This window comes from Saccostrea echinata, unplaced genomic scaffold (genome assembly GCF_033153115.1).
Source record: "Saccostrea echinata isolate AGI-Se365-2 ecotype Australia unplaced genomic scaffold, CSIRO_AGI_Sech_v1 ptg000033l, whole genome shotgun sequence".
NCBI lineage: Eukaryota > Metazoa > Mollusca > Bivalvia > Ostreida > Ostreidae > Saccostrea > Saccostrea echinata.
Window position 1 is genome coordinate 6,460,267 of NW_026889782.1, and position 9,480 is coordinate 6,469,746.

Here is a 9,480-nt window from a genome sequence, read left to right on the forward strand (position 1 = left end):
CTCTTTGCTTACATTAAGTTGATTTAGTGCAATGGTCCCTTATATATATATACTGTTTACCTGATGCATGAAAAGTGCAACCTCATTTACATTTTAAATTAGCTGAAAATGTTTGTGATTACATACGTTTTCACAATTTGCATTGAAAGTCGGGGTCAAAAAAGAAATAATAGAAAAAAAGAAACAGAAAGGATGAAATAACTCACGTGCATGTTTCATGCATAATTAAATTCAGGAGTTTTTCCAGGTAATTTTTTCAAAATTGAAACTGCGTCAGGAAATGAATAACATATTTAAAATAAGGTTGGCACGAGAGGGAGATATTTACAATGAAAATTTATAGAAGCGTAATTTTCTCGTAGAGTAAACAAAACTATTAGTAACTAGCATTCATTTTTTAGCATTCATTTTTTTTTAATTAACAAAATGCATCATTACACAGGTTAGCAAGAATGCTCTTCGATATTCTCAATGGTTTTATGTAATGAATATAATATAAATATATAGACTTTTGATGAGGTCAATCCCTATATATATATATATATATATATATATATATATATATATATATATATATATATATGGCGGATCTATAAATCTTGAAAAGGGGGGGGGGGTTCCGACCAGTTTGGGGTCGGGGTAGGGGCCCACGGCCACACCAAAAAAGAAAAAAGATTTATTAAATCTTATTTATATTTAAGACACAAAAGGGGGGCCCCTCTAAATCCACCACTGCTTAGGCAAATATAATAAAGGAATTGTACTTAATTAAAAGGATATATTTATTTTATTATTAATTTTTATACGTAAACGTGTAATTTCCTCGAAAACGGAACAAATCGAAAAAAGTAGCATTCTTTTAATTTACAAAATATTTCATTACATAAGTAAGAAGTTAGTACTTTTAAATACTGTCAAAGGCTTTATGTTTAAATATTGTACATAGATTTATGAAATAGAATATTTTTTTTTTAATTTAGAAATGAATAAAGAGAGTGGAAAACCTAAATATTCTGTATAATGTATCTATGAATAGATTAATAATAATATTAAAAAATAATGACAGAGTATACCCTAACAAAAAAATACTATAGTAAACTATAGTTAACTATAGTTTACTATAGTTAACTATAGTATCAAAGTAAAAACTTTGAAACTTTGATTTAATATAGTGAAAACTTTGGAACTTTTATTTACTAAAGTAGAAACTTTAAAACTTTGATTTACTATAGTAAAAACTTTAAAACTTTGATTAACTATAGTAAAAACTTTGGAACTTTGATTTACTATAGTGAGAACTTTGGAACTTTGATTTACTATAGTAAAAACTTTAAAACTTTGATTTACTATAGTAAAATCTTTAAAACTTTGATTAAGTACGATAAATCCCGTGGGATTATGTTTTTGATTCCCATTCTTTACATTTTATGATATTTCAAGTTTAAGACCCGACCCCTCCACTAAAAGAATAATGTACAAGATATGAATTTTAATGTAAAGGTTGTAGCTTGCGCCGATAAATAAGCAATATTTATTTCAATGTATCTAATTTTAATGTTATGCAGATGTAACGTTAGTCTTATTTATAAAGAAAAAATAATATATTATAAAAAAAAATTGTGTCATTTAGAATCAAAATATCTGCTTCATCAACTTCAGTCAATATGTATTGTTTTTTTTTTAATTTATAAATTTAAATATTGCATTTGAATTAACTACTTTGTATATTTAAATAAAGATGTACAAAAAAAACCCTGCCCCAACCAACCCCATATCCATCCATCCCCTAAAACGGCTATATAATAAAAAAAAAAAATTAATAAAAATACACAAGTTGTTAAACTAATGAAAAAACTTTTAAACTTTGATTAAGTATAGGGAAAACTTTGAAACTTTAATTAACTATCGTAAAAACTTTGGAACTTTGATTTACTATAGTGAAAACTTTGGAACTTTGATTTACTATAGTGAAAACTATGAAACTTTGATTTACTATAGTGAAAACTTTGGAACTTTGATTTACTATAGTTAAAACTTTGGAACTTTGATTTCCTGTAGTTAACTATAGTAAACTATGGTTAACTATAGTTTACTGAAGTATTTTTTTGTTAGGGTAAAGCAAGTTGATTACGGTTTGTTTAACGAAATCATCATTTATTGACGTGCTATTATTATTTTAATCTAAACACTTTTTGGCATGTTTTCGAATTACGCCTTATTATTTTTTAGAGTACATTGAATTAATACGTGTTCCACAGCTAGCTGTCATTTCACAATATTTAACATCCTGTTTACAAGCATATTTCAAAATTTGGTTTTTCCCTGGCCTTTTTAGAAAATAAATTTGGTCTGACTTGAAGCATCTGTAAGAATATAGAAAAATTCCCACAAAGCAACGGAAATTCTTAGTTTAAGTTTAAATATTCATAAATATACAAATTAGAAACTCTTGTTTTTATTGGCGGGTGTGGTCGGTCGTCAGGGAATGCCTACATCTCCATAGTATTCGATCCCACCTCTATTGTTCCACCAGGTTCGTGTTTGCCATTGTTTGCTATTTATAATGTTAAAGGACTGCAGACGGTAGTATTGTTTCACCACTTACCTGAAGAAAAATTCTTAAACAGGTCGAGACCACTAGATTTTTGACGTCAGCATAAATTTGCATGTTAAATTAGCTATCTGTTTACTTTACCGACTGTTGAATGAGTCGCAATGCATTGTGGGCTACTACAAGTATCAATACGAACTCAGGTGTATTGAAAATAAAGAGAAAATTTAATTGTCCCTTGGAAACTCATTTCGCAGCAATGTTAAGGCTTCCCATAGAATATTGCAGAACACTCTGTGCCTTCACTTCTCTGAACTACAAATAAATGACGTCATAATAGAAAATGACGTCAAGTCGCTGCGAACTTGAGGTGTAATGACGGGAAGAGTGTCATAAACTTTACGGCTTATTTAAACTGCACGTAAAATTTCAGAACGCTAATGCAAAAAATTCACGTGTATTGTTTGTATTATTTAAATATTGCATTTCGGAATATTTCAAAATACTTGCCCTTGACTGAAATTCAGCTAGTTGAAAATGTTTACGAAAATGCACTTTTGAAATGTACTCTGTTTTACCCCCGTGGTTCTATGTAAAATTTATTATGTGTGTATAAAAGAGTCTGGCGAAGGTGATTACGCAGCTAGGTTAAGGCTTCCCGAAGCTTTAAATTGGTTCAAAATCATTTATCACCTGCGCCAGACTCTTTTATACACACAAAATAAATTCTACCCCCAACCACGGGCATAACACAGAGCATATTTAAAAAATATATTTTTGTAAGCATTTTGAACTTGCTAAATTTTATTTAAGGATAAGATTGATTGATTGCATGTTGTTTTACGTCCCATTCGAGAATTTTTTCACTCATATAGAGACGTCACCATATACCGGTGAAGGGCTTCAAATTTTGACTTTCACTCGGCACTCAGAGCCATTGAGCAGTGAGGGATCTTTATCGTGCCAACGCCTGCCGTGACACGGGGCCTCGGTTTTTAAGGTCTCATCCGAAGGACCCGCAACTTTAACTTCAAAGTGCCGAGCGCATGGCGAAGGAACAGTTGCTACCCATTTTTTTTATCGACTTCGTTCAGTCGCGGCCGAGATTCGAACTCACGACCTCCCGATCACGAATCGAGCGCTCTACCGAATGAGCTACCGTGAACGGTCTAATCAAGGGTAAGTAAGCGATGTATTTTTAAATATTCAAACATATAAGACTTAAAAAACTTTTAACGACCCGTGATTTTTGCAATAGCTATTCAGCATGTTACATGCAGTTTCAAATAAAGTGTTAAGTTCATGGCACTCTCCCCGTCTCAACACCTCAAGCTGGCATTTTCCATTATGACGTCATATTTTGGTACTGTAAATCACTTTTTATTCGCGATAACTTTATTTTCGCGTAATTTCGCGAGACAGTAAGCTCGCGAAAATTTCATTCTCGCGTATAATAGTATTCCTAAAGATTATATAGAGGAATAACAATAATTCGTGAAAATTATGTCTCGCTAATAAAGAGTCAATGACTATCTCGCGAAAATAAGGTGTCGCGAACATTTAGTGATCTACATTAGTTAGAGAAGTGAAGGCACAGGGTGCACTGTGATATTCTATGGGAAGCCTTAACCTACCTGCGTAATGAGGATTAATTTGAGATCTTTTGTGGAAATGATTAAGAGGAGTTTGTTCTCTAACTGAATCTTGCTTGGGAAAAGTTTGTAATTGCTTTGTTTTAATACAGATTACGATATTGAGTGGTAAATACCCTCGAATGTGTGGGTAAGTTGAACTGCTCATGAAATAATTTGTACTCAAGTAATGCTATCACTTTCCCCAAGCACATTTCGGGAACACAAAGATATGACAAGTTTATTTATATAACAAAATGTTTATAAAAATTGTGTTAATCAGATGCGCCGAAGCGATTTATGTGTATAAAGTCATGTGATATCTTAACAAACACGTTTATATTTAGCCGAGAGAATCCTCTATCTTAATTGTGTGTTCTTAGGTACATAACTTATAAATTAAACTCAAAACTGACCTCGAAATGCAATATCATATTTTGAACTCATTTTAAAGCTTCGGGAAGCCTTAACATTGCTGCGTTTCAATTCTTTTCTGATATTAATGAAAGAGATATTGAAACTGAAGTATAAATTTTCATGTCTATGCTCACATTTACGAAATTTTCTTTATGTAGCTTTATATCAACTTGTAATATAACGGCGTAAACTATTGTGCAGAGAGACGTAGGTGCTATTGTGTCGACAAAGCAGTGAGTGTTTTTTTTTTCCACATGATATACATGTACATAGTTTTAGACAGCAGTACAATGTGCGCAGTTATTATTTAACTCCTCAATATCATCAAAATGTTTTTATGTACATTCAAACGTCAAAGTGTTTGTACGGTATATGAAGCAACTTTTAATCATCTTAAATAACTCCAATATTCAAATGTTAGCATGGAGCAGTGTCTTTGGAATATAATCTTTCAATTTCAATCTTCTAAAGAATGAAGGAAATTGTACAGTTTTTCCAGTGACCAAGTAAATATCATGCAGTAGACCGACAAAAACCACATGTCGCTGTTGAACCGTAAACACATAGTAGTCCGTCATGCTTTGCGATTCATTCAGTTGATTGGGTAATGGGCTTGACGAAAACATAGTCACGTGTTGAAAAGTGCCTTTCATAAACTGTAGTGTACCCGACCTGTTAAAAAAAGTTATCTGAATTTATTTTAACTTTTTGATATATTTATATCATTATAACCCGGAGACTTAGTGGTCATTTTTCAAAATCAAGCGAATATTTTAAAATCATGAAATAGGGATATAACGAACAATACTCAGGCTCATAGTCTATTTAAACAATACAAATGAGCAGTCAAACACGGACCTCCAAAAAATCAGAGGCGGGATCAGGTGCTTTTGAGAAATAAGCATCCCCTGTCGACCGGCTCCTTGTCAAGATCGGGTGAACGGAAAAATCTGTAGAAAGTTCAGAGTATAAATAATGGCCTAACAATTAGTATGAAAAACGCCAGTCAGCATTAGACCTAACGATAGATTTTATTTGCTAATAGGGTCATTGTATCGACCATAGAAATTGAGATATGATGACTTCAAACAAGATTGTTGATATCCTTGTTTTATCAACTGCTTGCCTCGTTTTAACAAGAGGCCTAAGGACCTTAACGGTCACTTGAGTATCATACAACACTGTAAAGGATCCAGAAGTAGTATAAAACAAAATTAAGTGATAAATGGAGCTATGTTGACTAAACATTTCAAAAATCTTGTTTAAAAAAATCCTTCCTTAATATAACGTGCGAGACCCAATTGACCTCCTTTGGATCATACTTGGTTTTCCCAAGTCTTACTGGGATGGTATGGTAATACATGCAAAATATACCATTACAATGGACGAATCCACTGCGCGACATAGAGACCGGTCCTTCGGATGAGACCGAATAAACCGAGGTCCCGTATCGCAGTAGGTGTTGCCACAAAAAGATACCTCAATGATCCATGGCCCTGAGTGCCGAGTATAGGTATAAATTGGCAGCCCTCCACCGGCAAGTGGTGACGTCTCCATATGAGTGACAAAATTCTTGAGAGGTACAAAACAACAAACAATGGACACTTGCCTAGTGTGTAAGGTATTCAATATTTACATATATGTTTTTAGCACTTGCCTAGTGCTACAATTAAGTACAACAAAGGGAGACTTGGCTATACAACATGGCTATTTGCCACTTGTCACTAACTACAACATGTCCCCTAGTCGCCCCGTCTCTCTGTGATTACGTGTTCATTTTGGTAAAGTATAAACGACTTTGTGCAGTCTCCTGCCAACTAAATTCTGATCTCCATGACTTTAACTTGCAATAACTCATCATGTGTTAAAGCAATATGAGCTGCAACTTTGATCTCGGAATTTTTTGTTGCAATATTGAAATTAACTATTACAGTGACAGAAAAAAGAACTTTTATAAAATTCTGTTGTTTATATTTGCGTTGAAAGAACTATTAATAGGCTTTGATTAAGGATGGATTCTTGTCATCATTTTTTAACTCAAGTGAGTCTCCCTACACGAACATGTCGTAAAATTCGAACTGTTACAATTTACAATAAAACTTAGAAAATCCTAATGAATTATTTACATTTCACAAAATAATACATTATTTATGCATTACTGACCAAGGAATATGCGAATTTGTGTCAGTTTACGACATGCCGCAGTCGGCTAGAATAACAACAAATGGAGAGAGCTAGAAGGAGGGGTCGCTTCGTTTCGAAGCGAAAGGAACGGCAGTACGAGGCTGTTAAAAGGGTAAACACCCAGATAGCAAAACATTGTTGGGCCAACGTTGGCCCAATTTTTTTTCCAACATTGGCCCACTGTTAGTAGTCCCACGTTGGCCCACGGTCATTTTGCTCATCGGCCCGACGTTGGTCCAACATGATGGCATATTGTTGGGCCAACGTAGGTATAATTGTAAGCCAACTAACAGCCAACCTTAACAACTGGTTGGTTAGGTTGGCCCAATGTTGGGCCTTTGTTGAAATGTCAGATGGCATATTGTTGGGGCAACGTACTTATTATTGTAAGCCAACTAACAGCCAACATAGAAACAACATTTGCAATCGGTTAGTTAGGTTGGCCCAACGTTGACCCTTCATTGAATGATTGGTCCGATATTTACGGTTTATTGGCCTTAAGCTTCTTTCTGTTGGCCAATTGTTGGATGAAATTTACATCTGTTTAAATAAATTGAATGAATACTTCTTGAAAATACATTTATAAATAATTCTTTATATAGACCTTTCTCATAATTGTTTTAAAAAAAAATAATACACACTTCAACCTGCATTCATAATGCATACACGTTCAAAGAAAACATAACAAGTGATTAACTGTAAAATTATTTTATAGATATATATCAATTCAATCAGAATTTACAAAATTACTTTTAAAATTGATAATGGTGGAAATGTATGAAAAAATATTAATTTAAAGTTCTTAATCCTGGCTCACTTCCTCTATCACTGTCCTTTTGTTTTGTTTCCCGCTCTTTCTTTTTTCCTCCCTTTGTCGCCTCCCCAGGCCTCCATCTTGATCTTAGGCATACGTACTTCATACAGTCCTTTATGTTCTTCAGTTTCATTGTCAGTTACCGCTACAGCATTTGTTTTCCTTACAGTGTCTGATTGAAAATACAAATAATTTGGTATTGGAAACAAAGCAAATACTGGTACAGACTCCAATATATAAATCATGTAATTAAGTCTTTTAAAGACAACGATGTAAAATACTACTAGTACATGTTGATTTTTAAACCTTAGTATCCTTGTTAAAATCATAATCGTGTATGCAATGGACAATAGATGGAGACAAGTTGAAAGATGTTTTTCACCTTACTTATTTTTGTATTTCTTAATGAGCACTAGAAGCTATCGTAAATAAAAGTTTAAAGTACATGTATGTGCCAACTGTATACACACATATATAATTCATATTTACATTAACTTATATAGTGCTTGTAAGCATAAACAAGAAAAGGATTAATTCCGAACAATTTTAACAGTAAACTTGAAATACTAAGAATAATTATACTTACATCGATTCTAAGATGCAGCTGTAACAACGGTATAATCCATAGTTTTTAAATCTCCCTCCTTACTTGCTCTGCATTTTGAGTCTATCACCCACCTGTGAGCAATTGAATCTGACAGCTCACCCAACAGTTTGGTGTTTTAATCGCCGCGACTCTCCAAGCTTTAGCGAACACCTAACTTTTGATTCAATTTAATTATAAAGCTGTGTTATCTTGATTTATGTATATGTAGGCTTCATTCACATCCTGTCACTGGGAACTTTTTAAATGTTATTCAGTCTTCTCTTATTCTCATGAATACAACGCTCATGAAATAATTCATAATTTAGAGCTAAGGATTTTAAAACTAATAAATAATAATGCACCCACTTAAAAAAAAACAAACAGAACAAAAAACTTTTTGGTGCTGTGATCACTTTAGTTCAAAGATAAGAATTAGTGAAAATATCAGATCTAACCAGATGCAGTCATCCAATTAAAAGCAAGGACAGCGAATGCTCTCTATTATTTCAGAATGTGCATCTAAATTAATTTTTTGCAATCAAATACTAGTAAGCTTGCAACACAACAGCTCAATGGGGCAACATTGGGAACATAACGATTTAAGAACTTGGAACCAACGTTGGCCCAACGTAACGCTCATCAGCTTACATGGACACCATCATTTAGTTGGCAGTACAATAATTGGGCCAACATTGGCCCAATATAAATATCCCATCTTAAAACACTTATACATGCTAACATCGGGCCAACGCTGGGCCGACGTACTACTACCAACTTGATTAGACATTTTCAGTAAGGGTGTATTACAAACGTTGGACCAATGTTGGGCCAACATTAGAATCCTAACTCCCTTTGAAAGTTGAGCGAATATAGAAGTTGGTTACGTTGGACCAACGTTGGGCCAACATAGGAATCCCAACATGATCAAGAAGGTTGACATGGTTACATTGGTCCAACGTTGGCCCAACGTTGTCCACCCAACGCCAACCATACAACCATTTACCAATGTTGGCCCAACGTAGTCATGCTATCTGGGCAGACAGAGGTGGGAAAACATCAAAATTGACGTTTGTCATAACTATTCACTAAAAACAACATCCAACAATCGGAGTGAGTCAGACCCAGAGGGTTGTGTTGAACATGTTGAAGACGTTCCAGAAGAGGCAATGGAGATTGTTTATAGCGAAAATGTAGGTTCCCAGTCCTTTGAGACTGACGTATATTTTAGAAAAAATAGCATGTTTACGCATAAAATGTACAGTAGTTTCATAACATACACATTGCAAACTTCAGCATT

At 33.8% G+C, this 9,480-nt stretch overlaps 1 long non-coding RNA gene across 1 annotated transcript; it reads right to left on the minus strand.

Annotated features, from left to right (window-relative positions):
• Positions 1 to 7,475: 7,475 nt before the first annotated feature.
• Positions 7,476 to 8,269, minus strand: LOC133198599 (uncharacterized). Its single transcript, XR_009722509.1, has 2 exons — positions 8,184 to 8,269; positions 7,476 to 7,769 (listed from the first exon to the last, which is right to left on the minus strand). It is a non-coding gene; the product is annotated as an uncharacterized LOC133198599 (long non-coding RNA).
• Positions 8,270 to 9,480: the final 1,211 nt, after the last annotated feature.